Source organism: Chenopodium album, chromosome 3 (genome assembly GCF_948465745.1).
Source record: "Chenopodium album chromosome 3, dcCheAlbu1.1, whole genome shotgun sequence".
Taxonomy (NCBI): domain Eukaryota; kingdom Viridiplantae; phylum Streptophyta; class Magnoliopsida; order Caryophyllales; family Amaranthaceae; genus Chenopodium; species Chenopodium album.
The window spans coordinates 33566898-33589676 of NC_137836.1; positions in this window are offsets into that span (position 1 = coordinate 33566898).

Below are 22779 nucleotides of genomic sequence, written 5' to 3' on the forward strand. Positions count from 1 at the left end.
TTCAATTTTCATGTTTTTCCCTAACGGCAGCCATTATGCTGCCAAAACGGGTCTAGAACATGTATATTAGCTAAGTTTTAGAAATAAAATAAACTAATAAAGAAACCTTATCAAATCATAGCACGGACTCACCTCAATTTGTCGATGCGGAGGAGATTCTAGAAGGTCCTGACGAGGTGGTCCGCCCTCGAAAGAGGGTGACCCATCCTCGTAAGGAGGTTCGGGAGCGACGCATTACAACCGATCGACATCGCCAGGAGGATGTGGTTTGGGAGGCTCCTCCTAACTGGGAATCTAAGGTCCTTAAGTGGAACCAAGACCATCATGTCTCGATCAGAGGGTGGTGCGGCATCATGAGTTCTTTACTCCTTCGTTTTTCTTTTTTTGGTTTTTTTCTCCTTTTCAAACTATAACCGTTTTTTTTTTTATTATTTTTACTTTCCCTTATAGTGAGCCTAGCATGCGTCTATACGGCTCTAGTGACCTGCAAGCCCATTTTGAGAGTTTACCCAAGGTGGAAAGAAGGTTATGGAGCTTTCGAGGATCAGCCACCAGCTGGCGGCTCCTCGGGATTTATCGAGTCTGCTTGCGTCGTCAGCTTTCCTCCGTGGATTGATGGAGTTTTGGTGGGATTCCACCAACAGTTTTCACTTTCCATGGGGAGAGATGACGGTTACCCCTAATGAGGGGAAAACTAGGTCGTTATCTAATCTTCCCTCGGTCAAACTAAATTTATAAACATTTAAAAAACCTAGATACAAGAATAGAGGCAAGTCAAGGGTCGAACCCAAAGGAACGGTAATGTTTAACCACTTTCAATTATGCGCCTAAGCTAGGTCGAAATCAAAGGGTAAAGGGAGAATACTAACAACTAACAAAACAAGTAACCTAAGAAATAAAACACTAGGAACGGGGATCAACAAGTAATCATGTCAATTGCAACAACTTGGAAAGATCAAGTCAATCAAAGGTTGTGAAGATCAATGTTAAGAGCAATCAATTGGAATCAAAGAGCTATCTCCTAATTGTTAAGCTAGGGTTCACTATGAATAACAAACTAAGAGAATCACAATCAAAACCAATCGATAATTGCAATTACTAAATCAATTGTTCGTGTCATTAGCTATTACAATGCAATCTAGCATAATTCTCAAGGCCTAATTGAATTACACACATAGAAACCTTCACTAATCACTTTAATCTCAACAATCAATCAACACAATTCCCAAATTAATCACAATTAATCAATCATACAAGTTTCACCCAATTCCTAGCCAAACAACTATTCAAGAATCATCATCTATCAACTAACAACTATGATAATCAAGAATCAACAAAATATCAAGAACAATTACACTAATCAAGCATCAAACATCAAAATTAAACCAAACAAACATGAAATTAAACAAAGCAATAAGGTGAGATAGAGTTAAGAATGCTCATTGATAATAGAGAAGATCTTGAACACAATTGTCACCCTTGTCTCTTTAATCTCTCAATCACCATTGAAATCCTTCACTTTCTCTCTCTAAAACTACTCCTAATCTAGCCTAATCTAGAGAGAGAAGCTCTCAACCTAAGAGAGAAACTATTCTAAAAACTAAGAATTATATGAATGAATGATAATAAAAACCCCCAAAAACAATCTGTAAACAAAAGGAGAAAAGAAGCTTAAAATCGTAAAAAAAACCAGAAGCCCGCGCCCTCGGAGAAATCGGCCGCGTCCGCGGACACCCCAGAAGCCGCGCCCGCGGCCAGCTCGCAGGGAGTTACTGCCCAAAATCGGCAGAAATAGGTTGCGGCAGATTTGCAGGGCCAACTTCGGAAGGCTGTAACTCACGATCTAGGAATCGTATGAAGGCGTGCAACCTATCATTGGAAAGCTCTTCAAGTCTAGTTTCCAAAAAAATTAAATCACTTCAATCCAATCTGGATTACTCGATATATGTCCGAAACAATGCACAAAGGTCCTTTTTGATACTTTGTAAGCCTTCGTTTTCCTTTGTTTCTTAGATTGGCTTGACTTGCGTTCTTGGCTTCCCTAACTTGGCTCTGTTAAATTCCTTGAATGCACTTGAGCTCCCTCCTTGATGATTAAATCCCGGGAAGCTCGACACACCTACAAAACAAGTCAAACAAACGGAGAAGCGAGGGAAATAGCCGAGAAATGAATAAAATAATAAGAAAACCATTAAAAGCACGCATTTCTCTAAACTAACACACAAACATGCAAATCAAGCATTATTCCCTAAAAACACGACATAAACGACTAAAAACGAGCATAGAAATATAAAGAAAACATAGCCTAAGGGTGCCATAAATGGCACGGATCAACCCCTTTTGATTATTCTATGATTACGGGTTTTGCTTTTGGAGGCGAGCTCATAGCAATAGATATCATTAAGGGGTCATACGAGAGACCGCGTGACCTTATGGGAACCTGTCTCGCGGCGACCCCTCACGTGTATGCGCAATCTTGTCTGTACTCGGTTCTTGCCGATGAGTTGTCGACCAACAAGGTTGATCGGCTCGGATATTAATTGCTCACGTTCTTTCCGTCACTATCTTGAGTGATCGGGGAGAACTTTTCGCTATCGGTTTACTTATTTGCCTTAGTGATTTGGGGCAAGTAGGTAACCTGAGCTAGGCGAAGGTGTCGTATGCCCGTATGCATATAGCTATGGGCAAGGTGACCCGGGTGATGTAATCCGCGGCTGCTATCGAGGTGCCTCGGATCTCCCTTACATGGCACGGTCGTATCCTTGAGTTACGTAATTTAAGTTTCTTTCAATCATTATTTTGTCTTTTCCCCATTAAACTTATCATTTTTCGATTTTCTTTTAGGCTGGGGATACTTGTACCTGCCTTTCTTAATCCCCAAGATGCTTTGGGTTGCTCGTTTTCCTATCGGCCATCGACTCGTCACGATTAAGAAGAGACGAGCCACTTCAGCCGGCGACTTTCGCCAAAGGAACCTTTCGGCGACTCATGCGTCGATGAGTATTTCAACCACATGTGCATAGGGACGGCAATGGATATGGACCCGACCCAGATCCGTGGATCCAGATCCGTTTTTACGGATTTGGGTCTTCAAATTTTGGACCCGACGGATCCGGGTCCTGCTGACAAAAACGGATCTGGATCTGGGTCTGGGCCTAGACCCGGATCCAAATCCGTGGACCGTTTTTTTATTTTTCCTATTAAAAAAAACTAAAATTTTTTGTTTCTTTATTAAAAATTTTGATAATGTTAGTAATGATAAAGATTAACCCTTTCAAGAGATGAATTTTGGATGCTCATATTATATACATCATCGTTGTTTTTTTACTAGCTCATATGTAACATTTTTTTTTTTGTTTATAATTTTAATTCAAAATATGAGTGTATAAGTTGGTTAATTTGGGGTTGAACTTAATAACAACAACGTAAGTTTGAAATAAATATTTTGACCCGAACATTACATTTATTGCATAAAATTAGGCAAAATATATTGGACCTGTTTTGGACCCGGATCCGGACCCATATCCGTTGTACTCGACGGATCTGAATCCGGGTCATCATTTTCTAGACCCGACGGATCCTATATACAAAAACGGATCTAGATATGGGTCCATCCGGACCCGGTCTAGATCCGACCCGTTGCCATCCCTACATGTGCATCTTTTGATTTTTTGTTAATTTTCTGATGATTTTTCATGTAGTTGTTGTAGACACCCATTTGTGTCTCCCCAAAACCAAACCTAGTGATGAGTACCTTCGCGTCGAATCATAATCGAATGAAGTGAAAGTGTGGAAAGTTTAGTGTTGCAGAAAGTTTTAATTTCTTATCTCTTCTCTCTGTTTTTGAAAACTAATTTTTAGAAAACAGCCAATCCAGTTTGGTTGGTCCATGATATTGGTCCAATAATAGTGTAGTTGGATAGGGCTTGAAAAGAGCTTTCCAACGATATATTATAAGCCCAATTCTGATGAATATTGAGGAAGTTATGGCAAAATTACTGAACTGGGCCTGGTTTGAGCCTTATATGCGGCCCAATGATCTAGAGGAGGGCCTAATATGGATTTATCATTCCTAATGCAATTAGGAATGGTTTTAGTCTTCTAGATTCTTCTAGAAGGTTCTTTTCATTCCTAATTCAATTAGCATTGATTAATTGGCTTTTGTTGACTTTTTAGAGTTTTAATTAGAATCAAAAAACATTTTTGAGGAAAATACGATTTTATCCTTCTATACGGCAATTTCTATCTGATTTTAGAAAATGCGTCAAAAAAGTGATTAGCGCCTAACGCCAGACATTAGCGCCTGGCGCTAAGCCTGGCGCATGGCGCTAGCATTGGCGCCTGGCGCTAATGTTGGCGTCTGGCGCCAATGGCCGGCATTGGCACTAATCAATTTTTATCCGCGTCAAAACTCTGTTTTGGTTTTTTATCTTTTTGGCTGATTTTCTCTATAAATAACGTCGTAAAAACCCCGTTTTCATTCACCAAGAATCATCAGTTTTTTACCAATATTCACCAACTCTCATCAAGATTTTCTTGATTATTCTCTCTCTCTTTTCTAAACTAGCCTTTTTTTTATATACAAAATTCCGCATTCATTAGATTTAGACACACCTAGCATAATTCGAAGTTGCCTTCGCCCTAGATGTGAAAGGTTGAATTTCTGAGGGTTTGGTCCCAAATCTCTCTTTCTATTATTTAATTTAATTATTGATTATTATTTTCCTTGAAGTTACTAACGTGTGTATTTTGTTATTAGAAAAAGGTATGAGGCATCAAAGTAAGTTCTTTAATGGTTTTTATTATGACGTAGGAATTATGCTTAGATAGTTATTATGATATTCCTAGTATCATGTCTAGGGTAACTTTAATATTAAGTATGATTGTTATGATGCCTTTTATTTTCTTCCTAATATTTATTCATGTTAGTATCATGTTAGGGTTAAAGCTTTGATCTTTATTGCTTAGTGACATGCTAGGGTTTGTTATTAATCTTGTTAGTATCATGCCTAGGATCTTGCTATTAATATTATGCTTTATTGTTAACATAATTATTATTTTAATTATTATGATTATTATTATTGATATTGATTATTTATTTTTTATGATTATTATTATGTTGCTTGATTATATTTATTGTTATTGCATGATCACGCCTTTTATGCATGTTTAAAGGGAATTTTGGTACTTGTAATCACGCTTAATAAGATAATTAATAATCTTGTTTAGGGTTAATTTAATTATAATTCAAGTGGTCGCCAATAATAGATTTATTTGTGCATTAATATTCAACCAACATAGATAAACAGGTTTAGGGTTAATCCTATTGTTTGTATGTTAGTCAGAAAGCGCACATGAATACGATCAGAATAAAGTAGAGGCATATTATTAGGGCAGGTTCAATCTCTTTTAGGTTGGATTTGTACCTTCATCCCCGAACCCTATTTGGTTCAATACCTTATGGAGTTGACGATCTCTTGGATCGTTAAGGGGTGTAACCTTCACCTCGTGAACGGTTTACAAGTTCCTTAAAAACTTGTTGGTGACTCTTTTTCTCTATCTTCTTTCCCTTTGGACGCCACCGTACTTTAGTGTACGATCATAGTGGGGTTCGAGCTAGGGGATTAACGCTTGAAATATTCCCTACAGTTGTGTTTATAGATCGACCTCTGTCCTTGGAGTTTGATCGTCGGAGTCCTTGAGGCTGTCCAGTCTGTCATGATTCGTTGTCGATTCCGGGCCCTTTAGCAGGGACTTTCAGTCCTCCAGAGGACAAACGCTTGGTTTTTAGGCGAGCGTGTTCTCTGGCAGTCTGCATTAGAGGAACCCAGGTGTAGGGAATATTTCAAGCATTACCCCAAACTTAAACCCCACTGTGATCATACACTAAAGTATGGTGGCGTCCAAAGGGAAGGAAGCTAGAGCAAAAGAGTCGCCAACAAGTTTTAGGAACTTGTAAACCGTTCAAAGGGTGAAGGTTACACCCCTTAACGATCAAGGAGATCATTAACTCCAATAGGTCTGGAACCATGACTGGAAGTTCAGGGATGAAGGTAAAAATCCAACATAAAAGAGATTGAACCTGCCCTAATAATAGACCTCTACTTTATTCTTCTCGTATTCATGTGCGCTTTCTAACTAACATGCAATCATTTTGTTTAACCCTAAACCTGTTTATCTATGTTGGTTGAATTTTAATGCACAAACAAAACTATTATTGGAGATCACTTGAATTATAATCATATTAACCCGAAACAAGATTATTAATTATCTTATTAAGCGTGATTACAAGTATGAATTCCCTTTAAACATGCATAAAAGGCGTGATTGACACAAGGAAAATGTATGTCGTTATCTACCCTTCCCCCAAGTCAAACAAAATTTGTAAACACCTAACCAACCTTATATGAATATAGAAGTTAAGGGTCGATCCCTAGGGAATGCAATGATGAAAACTAGAGTCTAAGTCAAGCTACCTCGAAGATGGAGTTGAGATTATGGTTGGCACTATGGTAAACTAAAACAAGTCTAATCAAGTAAAACAAAGGTCTAAACACTAGGGATATGGGTTCCACATGCAAGTTCAATGATAATGCTAGTTTAGAGCTCAATCAATTAATTCAAGTATTGCAATGGACAAACAATAGTAGCAATCAAGAGAGTTCAAATGCTATCTCCTATAGGCCAATCTAGGTGTCACTATGAAAGGCAAATCAAGAAGAATCACAAGCAAACCCAATCAATTAGAGCAACATTCAATTCAAGTGTTCATGTCACCAAGAGTTGCAATGCAATCTAGATTAATCTTATAGGTTGATCACTCCTAGTCTAATCAATCACATGCAAAACTATGTCAACCAATTTAATTGCAACAAATCAATCAATCAAAGAGCATCAACTAGCAATTTCGTTAATCAAACATGCTTCCCCCTTTCCCTAGCAACTAATCTACTCACTAATCATGGTGAAATCCAAGAACAAATAACTAGAAATTGCATTAATCTTCATTCTATATCAAAATCTAAGAGAAATCAAAATATTTAACAATATCAAATTCAAATCCAAAGAAGAACAAGCAACAAGCATAAATCAAATAGCAAGTAAGTAAAAGATGAAAGAAGGAAGAGATTCTCACTAATATTGATGATTGAAAATGAAGAAATCCAAACTTTATTGATCAAATGTTGAGTTACAAATCCAAAACCAAGAACTTCTCTCTAACTTCTCTCTAAATTCTCTCTCTAAAACTAAGCTAATGAAATATTATCAAAAAGTTTTTTTTTGAAAAGGAATTACAATTCTATTTATAAGTAAAGAAGAAACCGGCCAATCCCGCGGTCTCTCTCGATGAATCCGCGGCCGCGGAGAAATGGGTACGGAACCCTCAGCGGGCTTTCTGGGCACCACCCGCGCCCGCGGCAAGATAGACCCGCGCCCGCAGCAAGATAGACACGCGCCCTCGGCCAAAGATGTCGCGCCCGCGGCCAATCCCCTGCTCCCAAAACTCAATAAGGGGGCCACGGTCTCTCTGAGATGGAGCGCCCTCTCCAAATTTCCCGCGCCCGCGGAGAGCCTGCGGGGCAACCGCAGGAAGCTCCTGCCAAAATCTTGCAATTTTCTCTTCTTAAGCCCGCGCCCGCGGCTCAACTGACCCGCGCCCGCGGCCTGCTGGAAATACCTTTGAGACCTCTCCGAGGCCTCTCCAAGGCCTCTCTAAGCCCTCTCTAGCCAAATGCTTCTTCCTTACTTGATCATTAAGGCCCCAACTCGATTCCTTTGCAAAAGTGATTCTCCAAATACCTACACAAGCAAACAAAGAAAGGAAATAAAAGGAAAAAGAGCCAAATAAAAGGAAAACACGAGGAAAACACGAGAACCATAAAGAAAAAAGGAGAAAGAGAAACCTAAGGGAAAAGGACCAAAAATAAGACAAGAAAGCATGAAAAAGGGAAAGAAATAACCCTAAAAGACTACCCTATAAGTGCCGTAAATGACACTCATCAAATTCCCCCAAGCTAGACTTTTGCTCGTCCCGAGCAAAACAAAGGCTAAAAAGGAATAAGAAGGGCTTATTCGAAGCAAAAAGAAAAAGAGGGGCGAGAATTTACACTAAGACTCAATGTCGTAGGAATCACAGTTGTTTTTAGCTGCAACAAGCCATTTAAACCCCTAGATCGCTCTAGAGGGAGAGTGATGCTCTCGTAAGGGTATCCTAAAAGTTTACCCATAACTCTCAACCAAACCCCCAAGAGGCAAACCAGAGAAGGGAAAGAAAGAGGAAAAAGGAAACAAAATCTTTACGAAATGGACTTTACAAAGAGACTATAATTCAAATGAATAACAACCTTTCTAAAGAGAATTATGGTATGCACGTTATAAGATACCTAAGGTTGATAGAAACATAAATATGCTAAGCATAGGAACTAGTTATCACATTCCACTTTCATCCCAAACGGTCTTACCGCGTTCCCCCTACTAATCTCATGTCTCCCCTTAGTGAGCATTTCATAGATTCCGCGAAGGAACCGGAAAAAAAATCAAATTTTTGGGCTACTCGACATCTTGATTTCGCATCCCCTTTCCTTAGTCTACAACCTATGATTCCCTCCACCGATGAAAGACTCAACTCCTAGGTCAAAAGGTCTTCCCCAAGGTTGTAACGCAAGGCAAGAAGGGTTAAGGTAGGCTAAAATTTAAAATTTGGTGGTTATCCTAAATTGTGAAGCAAAGACCGGCCAAATCTCAACACCAAACTTAAGTAATCACCAAACAAAAACGTATTAACACCCCCAAGCTTATTCAAAGCAACAATCTACAATCATTAGAACAAAAAGCGCAAGCGCTTTCCCCCCAAGCTAAAAGAAACATTGTCCTCAATGCATAGAGAGGAGAAAGACACTTGAATTTTATGGTTTTTCTTTTTTTTTTTCTTTTTTTTTTTTTTTTTTTTTTTTTTTTTTTTTTTTTGCATTTTCTCATTTATAAATTTGTTTGTATTTCCTTGAACTCCTTAAAAGCATTAGTCCTTGCCTTTTTCAATTCGGACAGCTTTTTTTTTTTTTTCAAATATGCATTTATTAACATCCTTGCCTTTTTTACTAAGGATGTCTTTTACATTAGCATTTGCTATTATTTACCAAATATAAACAACTCAATTATGCGTACCAATTCGAACCAAACACAAACTTCATAGACCACAATCACCAAACATTGACCCTTGCTTCACAAAAACCAAAAAGAAGGAGAACGAAACAAAAGGCACAAGATATCTAATTATGCGGCTTGAAAAGAGGGAAAAAGGTTCAAAGGGGTAACAAGTAGGCAAATGTATAACAAACCCAAAAAAAAAAGTAAACAAAAAGGGACTATCCTAGAAAAAGAAAAATACCTCCCCGAAAAGTTGCCTTTGTCCTCCCTAGGTAGTTCGGTCACGGTCTTAGGAATCATACGCTAAGATTCTAGATTAGGTTTGCGAAAATCAAGGATCCATGCCGCTCATGCAAGAGTATGATGAAAGCTTGAACAAATATAAATCTCACATGGTTGTAGCAAAAACTCACTAAGGTTGTCAAATCAAAGATAGGGAGCAACTACCAACATGCCACAAACGAGTAGAATCCGGTTTCATGATCCCCCTAGTTCTAGACAACTATCTTAGCATGCTTTATCCTAGAATCAACCAAACGTAATCTCAAACCGTGCATACCATTATTACCTAAGAAGAATATTATTCAAAAGCAAAAGTCCATTGCATACAAGTCTAATTTTCAAAAAGAGAAAGAGTGAAAATAAAGCCTCAAAAAGTTATGCACACAAACAAGATTAAAAGAAAAGGAAAGAAAAGAAAAGAAGAAGATGGAAAACTTAGACAAGGACAAGAAAGGGAAAGAGGAAAAGGGCAAAGATGCAATCATAACACGTTTATCCCAATCAACATACAAGCGGTCTAATGGCCACATCCCCAAAGACCCTAAATACACTAGGTGTTAAATTCGTACATCCTCTAACCGTTCAACTTCTCCTAAATCTAATCTTAATCTAAGCAACCAAGAAAATGAAGAAGTGAAAATAAAGAGGTAAAATAAGAAAGGCCTCACCAAGCATCCTTGCTAAATTAAAGTACCCAAGGAGTAGGAACGTGCTTCTCCAAAAGGTTCCGCAATCCAAAGCATAGGCTACGAGCAAGGTGAGTTAAAGAAAAAGGCTATATATACAAAATGAAATTGTTAGTAACTTCCAAACAAAAGCAAACAATAAAACACTTAGATACAAATTATATACAAAGACCTAGAGAAACCATCATCATAAAATTTTATTTTTTTTTCTTCTCAAGAAACTCCCAAAAACATCAAGAAATGAAACAAAACAACAACAAGCAACAGGCCAACGAGACCATTAGCAAAAATCCACCAAAAGCCTTATCAAAGACTTCCCACCGAGCCCCAGGTGCCTCCCCAAACCAACATAAAACATCCTTTTTTACCCTCCCCCCTCACAAAATGAAGGCATCGACCGCGATGCCTATAAACATGCAAAATAGGGAAAGGGGAGAACAAAAAGGGAAACAAACATGCATAAGGGGACTATTGGCCACTAGGGCCGGCACCATCATCACCCGTATCCCAACCTCCGGTGTAACCGGGAGGAAAACCATAGTGACCCTGGAATAGGTCAAGTTGGGATCGGGTTAATTGGTCATACGGCTCAGGCTGAACAAGGGGCTCAGGGTGATGGGGGTGAACGTAGTAGTATGCGGGATCACCCCGATAATCACTCCCCCCCGAGACCCTATAATCATAAGGTGGGAAGTCGCGCCTTGGCACATCGGGGTCCTCCACCCCAGGCCAATATGGGTACGTAGGGAGGTTGTCACCGCCCCATGAAGGTACCGACCCTTGTTGGGGCGGCACATAAGGGTAGTTGACCGGAGGTGTGACCTCCCCCCTACGCACACTAGCGTCATACAAGGCGCTAGTTTGATAAGACAAAGTTTGGTGGTCCGAGTACATACCTTGCATGCTCAATTGCATGCGCTCCATGTGGTCTCTCATGGCCTCCATCTCTCGGAGATAAGCATCTCCTTGGAAACCTTGTTTTTGTTGTTGTCGTTGTTGTCTTCTTTCTCTTCTTCTTCTTTGAGCATCATCATGAAAATGCTCATGTTGTTGTTTTAGTGGCGGTTGTTGTTGCTCTTCATCATATTATTCTTCTCCTCCTTCCTCCTCTTCCTCATCAGTCTCATCACCCCCATCAATCTCATCATCCTCCTCCATCTCATCTTCAATCCTCCCATTTTCCCTAGGGACCATCCAAATGTTCCTAGCCTCACGAAGAATGGAGGTGGTGGCCGGGTTAGGGAGAAGGCAATGGTGGGTATTTCTCACTAGCCAAGAGTATGTGCCGGTTCTCCTAGTGCTAGTTATGAAACGTAAAGTGTTAACTTGCTTCAAACTAATCCACACGTCTTCACTCCTTCCAACCGGAGTGCAAGACTTCAAGAACCCCTCTTGCTTAAAATACGACACAAGACGTGTCACCATGCCCCCACAATGAATTTCCCCCGTTTTGACCCCATGCATTATATCCTTGCAACAATTCATGAAGATATAGCCAAAATTAATCCTTGACCCTAACTCCGGCTTGGTAGCCATCCATAACACCATAATCTCCTCTCGAGACAACTTCCCCAAATCTTGCTTATTAAAAACCGAATACCCAAGAATTCTATGAAGGATCCTAAGGGCCGGATTGATAATCTCACTAGCAAGAGACTTTTTCGAATCAAACTCTCTCTTGTTGGCTATGGTTCTCCACCAAGAAACCTCATTATACTCAGATTGGACTAGGGAGATAAGGGGCTCGAAGATATCACCTTTGGGATTGAAACCAAGGGCTACATTGAACTCGGCTAGGTTCATGGTGTGTTGACATTGAAGAGTTGGAAGGAAATAATAAAATCGGTTTCCCCCACCTTATTGAACTCAAATGTGGAGAAAAACTCAATGGAAGGCTCCAAAAGGGTTCTAGGGGCCGATTTTAGAAACTCACCCAAGCTTAGGTTATCTAAAAGGATGTCAAGGTCATTTTCAATTCCTAACTTGGCCATATCCTCACGAAAGTAATGCCGGGAGGGTCTAAACTTCCGGTCTTTCATTTTGTTATAGATGGGGGTTTGTTTAGACCTATTCCAAAATTTGAGAGGGGGTAGAGGAGGAGGAGGAGCATCATCTTGAGTTGTGGAATGCGGTTAGGGTTGAGGGTTTGAGGATTGGCCTTGAGAAGATTGGTCGGGGGATTGGTTTGAGTGCTTCTTGCTACTTTTGACTCTTCTTATCAAATCCATTTTAACAAAATTCATACAATTCACAAGAACACAACAAACTCCCTCAAACAAAACAACTTCCACCAAAAATTACTCACAAACCTCCTTACAAATCCAACCAAACCACCACAAACTACAAGGTACCTGTTCCAATCAACACAACAACCAAAATCCAACAACAAACAACAATATCAACAATCATTCATCAATATAATCATGAATCAACAAGAAAAAGTAACAATCACCCAAATATACCAATTTTCCCATAAATCAACCATAAAACACAAAAATCATGCTCAAATTCAAGGTAAACAAACCAATGTAAAGAAATCAATTGAAATTGACAAAAATATTACAAAGGTTAGAAGTATACCAAGATTGGAGACTCAAATTAAACTCAAAGCACTTCAAAGACCCAAAATTTCCCGAAAAAGCACGAGAAAGAAGAGTAGGAGTGTTGAAAATGGAGGAATACGGAAGAATTTAAGAAAAATTTGGGCAAAAGGTGAAGAAATTTGTGAGAAATTGATGTTTTGGGGTTAGGGTTTGAGAGGAGGTAGAGAGAGGAAGGGGAAAAATAAGGAGTAGAGGAGGAAATAAGAGAGGAGAGAGAGAGAGAAGAGGGGCGTGCCCGGGTGATAAACCCAGATCGTCGCGCCCTCTCCCTAAAATGCTGCGCCCGCGGCAAATCTCCCGCGCCCGCGGAGAGACCGCGAGGCAACCGCGGGGACCTCCTGGAACTTTTAGAATTTTAATACCTAATGGGGGGCCGCGCCCTCTCCTGATTTGCCGCACCCTCTCCAAAACCTCCCTTTTGTGCCATGTTGGTAGTTGCTCCCTATCTTTGATTTGACAACCTTAGTGAGTTTTGACAACGGCGTCATTTTGACAAAAGGAAAATGTATGTCGTTATCTACCCTTCCCCCAAGTCAAACAAAATTTGTAAACACCTAACCAACCTTATATGAATATAGGGCAAGTTAAGGGTCGATCCCTAGGGAATGTAATGATGAAAACTAGAGTCTAAGTCAAGCTACCTCGAAGATGGAGTTGAGATTATGGTTGGCACTATGGTAAACTAAAACAAGTCTAATCAAGTAAAACAAAGGTCTAAACACTAGGGATATGGGTTCCACATGCAAGTTCAATGATAATGCTAGTTTAGAGCTCAATCAATTAATTCAAGTATTGCAATGGACAAACAATAGTAGCAATCAAGAGAGTTCAAATGCTATCTCCTATAGGCCAATCTAGGTGTCACTATGAAAGGCAAATCAAGAAGAATCACAAGCAAACCCAATCAATTAGAGCAACATTCAATTCAAGTGTTCATGTCACTAAGAGTTGCAATGCAATCTAGATTAATCTTATAGGTTGATCACTCCTAGTCTAATCAATCACATGCAAAACTATGTCAACCAATTTTATTGCAACAAATCAATCAATCAAAGAGCATCAACTAGCAATTTCGTTTATCAAACATGCTTCCCCCTTTCCCTAGCAACTAATCTACTCACTAATCATGGTGAAATTCAAGAACAAATAACTAGAAATTGTATTAATCTTCATTCTATATCAAAATCTAAGAGAAATCAAAATATTCAACAATATCAAATTAAAATCCAAAGAAGAACAATCAACAAGCAAAAATCAAATAGCAAGTAAAAGAAGAAAGAAGGAAGAGATTCTCACTAATATTGATGATTAAAAATGAAGAAATCCAAACTTGATTGATCAAATGTTGAGTTACAAATCCAAAACCAAGAACTTCTCTCTAAATTCTCTCTAAATTCTCTATCTAAAACTAAGCTAATGAAATTTTATTAAAAAGTTTTTTTTTTTGAAAAGGAATTACAATTCTATTTATAGGTAAAGAAGAAACCGGCAAATCCCGCGGTCTCTCTCGATGAATCCGCGGCCGCGGAAAAATGGGTACGGAACCCTCCGCGGGCTTTCTGGGCAGCACCTGCGGCCGCGACAAGATAGACCCGCGGCCGCGGCCAAAGATGCCGCGCCCGCGGCCAATCCCCTGCTCCCAAAACTCAATCAGGGGGCCGCGGTCTCTCTAAGATGGAGCGCCCTCTCCAGATTGCCCGCGGGGCAACAGTGGGAAGCTCCTGCCAAAATCTTGCAATTTGCTCTTCTTAAGCCCGCGCCCGCGGCCTGCTGGAAATACCTTGGAGACCTCTCCGAGGCCTCTCCAAGGCCTCTCTAAGCCCTCTCTAGCCAAATGCTTCTTCCTTACTTGATCATTAAGGCCCCAACTTGATTCCTTTGAAAAGGTGATTCTCCAAATACCTACACAAGCAAACAAAGAAAGGAAATAAAAGGAAAAAGAGCCAAATAAAAGGAAAACACGAGGAAAACACGAGAACCATAAAGAAAAAAGGAGAATGAGAAACCTAAGGAAAAAGGACAAAAAATAAGAGAAGAAAGCATGTAAAAGGGAAAGAAATAACCCTAAAAGACTACCCTATGAGTGCCATTAATGACACTCATCAGTGATCAAACAATAACAATAAACATAATAATCATCATAATAATCATCATAACAATATTAGGAAGAATCATAATCATGTTCATGTTTAAATTAAAGTATAATAATAATAGCAAAATCCAAGGCATGATACTAACAAGATTAATAACAACCCCTAGCATGTCACTAAACATATAAAAATTGAAGCTTTAACCCTAACATGATACTAACATGTTATTAGGAAAGAAAATAGGAAGCATCATAGAAATCATAATTGACATAAGAAAATCAACCTATATACGATACTAGGAAGCAATAAAACATCCTAACATGATACTAGGAAGCAAAATAACAACCTAAGCATGATTTCTATACCATAATATCAAATAAATAATTAAAGAACTTACGTGAATGCCTCGTACCTCTTTCTAATAACAAAATACACACGTTAGTAACTTCAAGGAAAAAAGAAACAATTAAATTAAATAATTGAAATAGAGAATTAAACAAAGTTTATACTAGATTTGGGACCACACCCTCAGAAATTAAACCTTTCACGTATAGGGCGAAGGCAACTTCGAACTTGGCTAGGTGTGTCTAGATCTCGTGAATGCGGAATTTTGTGTTTGTAAAAAGGGTTGGTTTAGAAAAGAGATAGAGAGTATAAAAAATTTCTTAATGAGAGTTAATGATTAAAAACGGAGGCTTAAGGAGGCTAATTATAACGAAAATCGGTCGTAACATGATAAAAAAGAATCAGATTTTCGAAAAGAATAAAACACGATGTTGTTGCCACACACGCCCTTGTTGCCAAACGACAGAGTCTATCGCCGAGCGATAGACGTGTCGCCGCAGTAACAAGCCTGTCGCCAAGCGACAGCCTGTAGTACGACGCTGCGGACAATTTTTCCACTCGTTTTCATATTTTGATAAAATTTAAGCGTACGAGGGGTAAAACTGTAATTTCCTTTAAAATACTTCTTTTATTCTAAATAAAACTCATAAAACTCAATTATCAATGCTAATCACATTAGGATTCAAAAGAACCTTCTAAAAGATTCTTAAAGACTATAATCAATCCTAATTGCATTAGGAATCATAATAGGCCCTCCTCTAGATCATTGGGCCACATATAAAGATCAAACCGAGCCCAGTTTAGTAATTTGGCCATAACTTCTTCATTATTCATCAGAATTGGGCTTATAATACATTGTTGGAAATCTCTTTTCGATCTCTATCCAACTACACTATTATTGGACCCTTGCTATGGAACAAACTAAACTAGATTGGCTATTTTCATAAAATAGGTTTTCAAAAACAGAGAGAAAGAAAAGAATTAAAAACTAACCGCAACACTAGACTTTTCACACTTTCACTTCATTCGATTACGATACGACGTGAAATGTACTCATCACCGGGTTTGGTTTTGGGGAGACACAAATGGGTGTCTACAGAAGCCCCCACTTTGACTGAGTTTGGAGAAACTCAAGTTTCCAAAACAAAAGTCATAGTAGCGATAGGGACGGAGAATGATTCAGAACATTATGCGATCCTAAATCATTCTTGCAACGCTGATACCTGCAAACTAGCGTTAGTTAAATAGATAAAAGAGTTAAGAAACGCGTATCTTGCACCGTCGAGCACACGTCTCTGGGGGTAACCAATTTGTTGCATTTGCTATTGACAACCTTCCACAAGCTAGAGAACGCCATCTTGCTATTTTGATGTTCACTCGTCTTTGAACAATGAAGCTTTTTTGGTATGTCCACACATCTCTGAACAAAGAGTTTTGAATGATATGCTCACGCGTCTCTGAGCAAAGTGCTTTGAATGATATGTTCACGCGTTCTATGAACAAAGATCTTTTAATGATATGCCCACGCGTCTCTGAGCAAAGAGCTTCTTTTGTTTGACAATCTTCCTCAAGCTAGGGGATACCGCCTGAAGACTACTACGCATGTAACTGCCTCCAATTCCGCCGTGATAGTCTTCAGCAAGCTAGAGAACCCTATCAAAGATTGTTTCGCCTGAAACGATCTCCTACAGCTTTGTGACCATTCTCCGCAAGCCACGGAATATGATCGAAGATTGCTTCACCTGAAGCTATCCTCATTTGTTGCGATAATACTCTAAAGAGCATCACCGAAGACCAACGCCTGTCGATCCTTTAAAGTTCGCTTGAACTTTGCTTTTGCTATGCCAGTGCGTCGGCGCTTTTGCTGCTTGTGAACCAGTATGTCGGTGTTTCTGAATTGTGAACCATTATGTCGGTGTTTCTGTTTGTTTTTGACCCATTATGTGAAAGGAATGGTGTCCTTCGAACAAGTGTATTATTCTGATAGCGGGTTCAGAATTATTAGAACGCTAATATATTCAGTAAGGTCAAGTGATCGGAATGCCTGGGTGGAGGCCGCTTCTGATCAGTAATATTAATATAATTAATATTACAGCTTAATCTTGACTGAACCCTTCGGGTCACACCCAAGCAAAATATACGAACCGACTCGACGAATTAATTGGGAACAAATTAATTCGTCGCCCGAGTGTTAAATATTTAGACATCGGTAATTCGAGCTTGGAGCGTCGAAACCGATCGTCGGAAGTCGAGTCAAAAATAATAAAAAGACGAGACGACAAATTAGTAATAAATCAACAATGACCAAAATACCCCTAGCATCGGAATCCTGAGTGCTAGGGGATTAGCCGAGCTAGCAGCCCGCACCATGTGCGAGACATGCTAGCAAGGCGTGGCTAGCAGCCCGCACCATGTGCGAGGCATGCTAGCACAGCACGACCAGCATCCCGCAAGTAGTGCGTGGCGTGCTGGCGTGCGCTGCTGCTAGCAGCCCGCACATGTGCGTGGCTAGCTAGTAGCGCCCTCGGCATCAGCAGCCTGCACTGATGTGCGTGGGCGTGCTGGGCCAAGCTACCAGCTAGCATCCCGCATGGTGCGAGGCTAGCTGGGCCATGGGCCTAGGTCGGGTAGAAAGGGGAAGCTAGTAAGTATGTTTGCTTTTTGGTGTGGAAAGTGTCACAAGGAGAGGAAGGAGTGGGGAGCAAGTATGGTCCCCTCCTCTCCAAGTAGTCCATACTCCTCTTTACATATGACTAGGACACTTGTTTATTTATTACTTGCTTATATATTTAATTTAATTTAGCTTTAAATTAATTTGTGGAATTTCATGAATCCCACATTAATGGGATAGAAATTCCCACTCATACTTTCCTCTATAAATACCAACCTTGGGATTTGGAGTAAAGTGCTTGAGTGGGAGTTAGAAAGAGCATTCCATATTTTGGAAAAACTCTTAAACTCCATTAACACTTGGGTTTTGGTCGGACCTTGCTAACTCCAAGGTAGCGGACCTAAAAAGTCGTGTTCGTCTTTTGTGGGTGGATACCGTTGGAGGCACGGCATTTGCGGTGCTCAAGGCTTTCAAATAAGAGCCCGTTTTGAGAGGGCGAAGCTCGCTTCAAGGGTATGATTCGTTCTTTTTTTTCTTGTGTTTATTTATTTATGCTTTATGGTTTTATTAATTACGAGTGGTTCCTTGGGTCGGGGTTGTTTCCGCGGTGAGTCGGACTCACCAAACCCCAATAGTGGTATCGGAGCCCCGCTCGTTTATTTTTATAATCATGTTTTTCAAGGTTTATTTTGGCTTATTTTTCTGGTTTAAGTTGCTAATTAGATTAGTAGCTCGGTTTTATTTATTTTAATCCCTTTTTTAATGTCGAATTTGGCCCAGAACCCAGATTTTCGCCCAAAAATAGTGAATTTTGGGTGGAAAAGGTGTTCTGGAAAGGTTTTGGTCCCCATTGGGACTGTGATTTTAGCCAAATTCTGACCAGAAATGCCTTTTTCGAGGGATTTTTCGTTTTTGACGAAAAATTATAATTCTTTTCTAACCTTGAAATTAATGGCATAACTTGTTGATTATGTGGTTGATTATTTGCATTATTTTCTGCATTTTTAAGTCCCCTTAAAGCACACTTACTTGGTAGTATTTGATGCTTAAAGGTTGATTTATTTTCACATAATTGCAAACTAATTGCTTTTTAGAGTGAAAATTTTTGTTTTGAGGCTTCCTAAGTGTTAAAGATTCAATCTTTATTTGTGATAAGTGATTGAAACTTTAAAAACCACTAAATTCCATGTTATTTTGTGTTAAACTTTGTTGTTTTAATCATTTAGAGTTGATTGGAAACATAAAGTTTCAATTTTTGTGATAGAAATTTAGTTATCTTCATGTTGGAAGATATAATTTTCAAGGATTCACAAAATTTAGATGTTGGAATTTTCATTTGAACATTAAAGTTCATATTTTTCCAACTTCCCCTTACTTTATCAAATTCTCAAGTTTAATTTAAATTGATTAAATTAAAAGTGAGAAATTGCCTCAACTTTGTTATTGTAACAAGCTAAACCAATTTAATTAAGAATGGTTCTTGGAATTATTTTGGTTATTTGCACTTTGAAATTTTATTAAGTTAGACTTGTTTAAAATTTTTATTTTTGCTCATTAAGTAAGTTCTAAAATTAATTTAGAATTAATTAATTATGTCTCGCGAAATGGGATCAAATCCCAAGGCCATGGCACGCAAAACGAGGCAAAGAACCACCCTTGGCTAGCCGGGCTGCATAGCAGCCCGCATGTGGCTGCCCCGCCTTGCGTGCGGCCACACGCGCGGCAGCAGCCACGCACCAGCAGCCATGGTTGTGCGTGCGGCAGTGGCAGCAGCCCATGGCTGCTTGTCGCAGGCCATGTGTGCGGAGTTTTTTGTTTGTGCATATGCTTGGTGCGGTGAGGTGAATAGCCGTAGTATGCTTGGTTTGCATGAGCCGCGATTATTCGAGTTTCCTTGGCAAAACGCTTAAAGCGAAATCCACTTGAAATGCGGTTGGCTTAATATTGCTTATTTTGCCGTTTTATTTATTTTAATTAATTTTGTTTATTTTAATTAAAATTTTGGGAGGCTCGGCCTCGGTTTTGAGCGGCATTGGCAAAATTTTATTTTGACAAGTTTTGGTGCTACCGACTTAATTAATTGGATTAATTAAGGGAAATGCGGAATTTAGTGGGAGCTTCAATTATTAATGACTTCAATTACATAATCGGTTAAACAACTTTGACTAGTTTTAATTAGGCGTGTTAATCGGATTAACCACCTAGATTATTTACTAGTGCGCGCGTTGTTTAAATGCATTTTACTTGTTTGATATTGTAAATTGCATGGGTCATTCACAAATAGTGAATGGATGAATGGAATATATATTCTCTCTCACAGGTTTAATGAAATAGCAACTAGTGGGACCCGATTAGGATAGAAAATACGGACTACGTGCCGTTATGTATTTTTGTAAATCTAAATACGGTCTACGCAACATTAAGTATTTTGTACCTTAATATTTAGATTATTCCTAGTCGTACACACTAGTATTTGAATAGTATGGTTAAGTCTTGAAGACGGCGTATCTTGGAAGACAAAGCCTTGAATTGCAAATGAAGACCTTTTGAAGATTTGAAGAATTCAAGGGGTCATGCTAGTGGCCAATATGCATATATAATTTCGCTTTATATTTTATGCTTATATATACATATGAATTATTCGTTAGATGCATGTTTAGGTTTTCTTTATGTTGCGATGATTAGTTAAGTTCACTTAAATCAACCAACATAGAAATCCTAGGTCCCTAATAATATTTAGTCAAATTTGCCTTTCCAAAACAACACTTACCAACCGAACGAGGGTGATGGTAGGCTACGCCAAAGCGAGGTGCCATCACTACTCCAAGGCTCATAAGGCACACCAGGTGTGCATTCTGGTTTTGGTTGAACTCATCGGTATGAGTGAGGAGTCCTCACATACCGTGGCAAAAGAGATATATCGTCAAAGATGCATTAGATGCGACGATTATCTAACCAAGAGAGGCTTAGAGCCATTAGCAAGGCAATGCTTACCTTAAAAGATTGAGTGGCTTAGAGCCATTAGCATGCTTAACCACTATTTGTTTCTTCGGATCTTGGAATCGCCTTATTTTCGCCAAATAGGGACAATTTTTATGCGTAAATAAGACGTTTAATAAGATTGAAGTTTGCATGAATGCTATTAAATTTCAAACTTATTATGTTCTTGATAAATGGTTATACTTTGCACTTATATTTATAGTATTCTAAATCAAATAATATTGTTTCCATGATTGGTAAAGGAAATCCTTGAGAATAGTTCTCAAAGACAGGAAAAGCATTTCTAAATACAATTCTCATAAATGACTTTTATAACTAAGTCCGAAAGGACGATTGGACATTATGTATTCAAAATACTAGGTAGTTTTGATAAAACATGAGGTATTGAGTTGCAAACTCAAGATTGTCAATGTTTGACAACCAATGTATCTTTTCGCATCATACATAATTGAGTAGGACTCATTGATGTAGTAATTCGAGTAAGAATTAATGGAAAAGATGGAACTTTGTTTTACGGCGCACTAGGTGCTTGATTATGCCTAACAAAGTATAAGAGTCAAGGTACTTAAAGAAATAATTCTTAAAGTAAGATTATGAGATATTGTATGATAAGAAATATAGGAAAGAAGGAACAAAGAAAAGGAATTAGATTCCATTTCAACTCATGAGTTCATGTTATTGTAGTTAACTTAACAATTCGTTATCTTTACAAATATCGGATACTGCTTGAGTGTTCCACTATGATATTGACCTCAAACTATTGAAGTTAAGCTAAGTTATCGACTTACAAGCTTAGAATGAAGCAAGAAGAGCTACATCAGTTGTAAGGTCGTATGTTTTGTTTAAAGACCTTTTAAGCCAAAGGCTGAAACAAATAATGGTTATTATGTTCCATAATCAGCAATTGCTCCGTTTACACACGGAAAGACACACATTCAAAGTAATGAGCAATAGTTGCGAGATTTATTTGAATGGCATGATTATCCAAGCGTTGAGTCAAGAATGCTTGATTATAAACAAACATTTCCATAACACGATTAACTCACTAAGTTCAAGTCATGGGCTTGATTTGCGTTCCAAACATCTTTAGCAATGTCATATCGACAAGAACGTACTCAAGATTCTATTAGATAGGCTTTTAATAGTTTCTCGATTTGGAATCATTCTAAGACAAGCAAGTCTTAGTTGTTGAAACTGACAAAGCAGAGAGCTATTGTTCTTGGTATAGACAATTGACTCCGAAGGCTAAAAAGGAATCAATTACTTCAACGTTTCACAAAGAATTTGAAAGGATATGGCTATATTCATCAAATGTTAACAAACTTGACCTGAGTAGCTCAAGAGTCCAGTGAAGTAAAGAATCGACTTGGCAAGATATCAAAACTTCTATATTAGATCGAGCAATGTTTTATTGGGCCAAGCGTGACCATCTCAAAGTTATGAATGGAATTTTTCATAAATAACTCCACAAAAAACATAGTGTGTCCTCACGGAGACCTCGATGTCATTGGAAAATGACTCAAACGATGATGGTTCACAACCCTTTCTATAAAGTTCTTAAAGATTTGCACAAATGACTAATGTTACACTAAACAATATGTCAAAGCTAAGAAAGGACGCCATATTCAGTTATGGATAGAAATAACTTCTAAAAGTCTTTTCAAGTATATGTCTAAGGCTCTTAGTCTCAGTGGGAGTTCACTAGCTCAGTGGGAGCTAAGTGGCGCAGTGGGAGCTAGGTGGCTCAGTGGGAGATGAATGGCTCAATAAAGACTAAAGATAGCTCAAGTGGGAGCTAACTCTTTGTTTACCAAAGAACTTTTACCCAAAGACAATATACATGTCTCTTTATAAGCATTCAAGTGAGACTACGGGCATTACCTCCACATCCTAATTGTGAACATAATGTTTGTTGCTCTAAGTGGTGACTTTCTGGAAAGTAACACGTTTCCAAAATGACAAGTGGGATGAAAATGAACTCGGTGACCATCGAGCTTAGCAACAAACTAGAACTG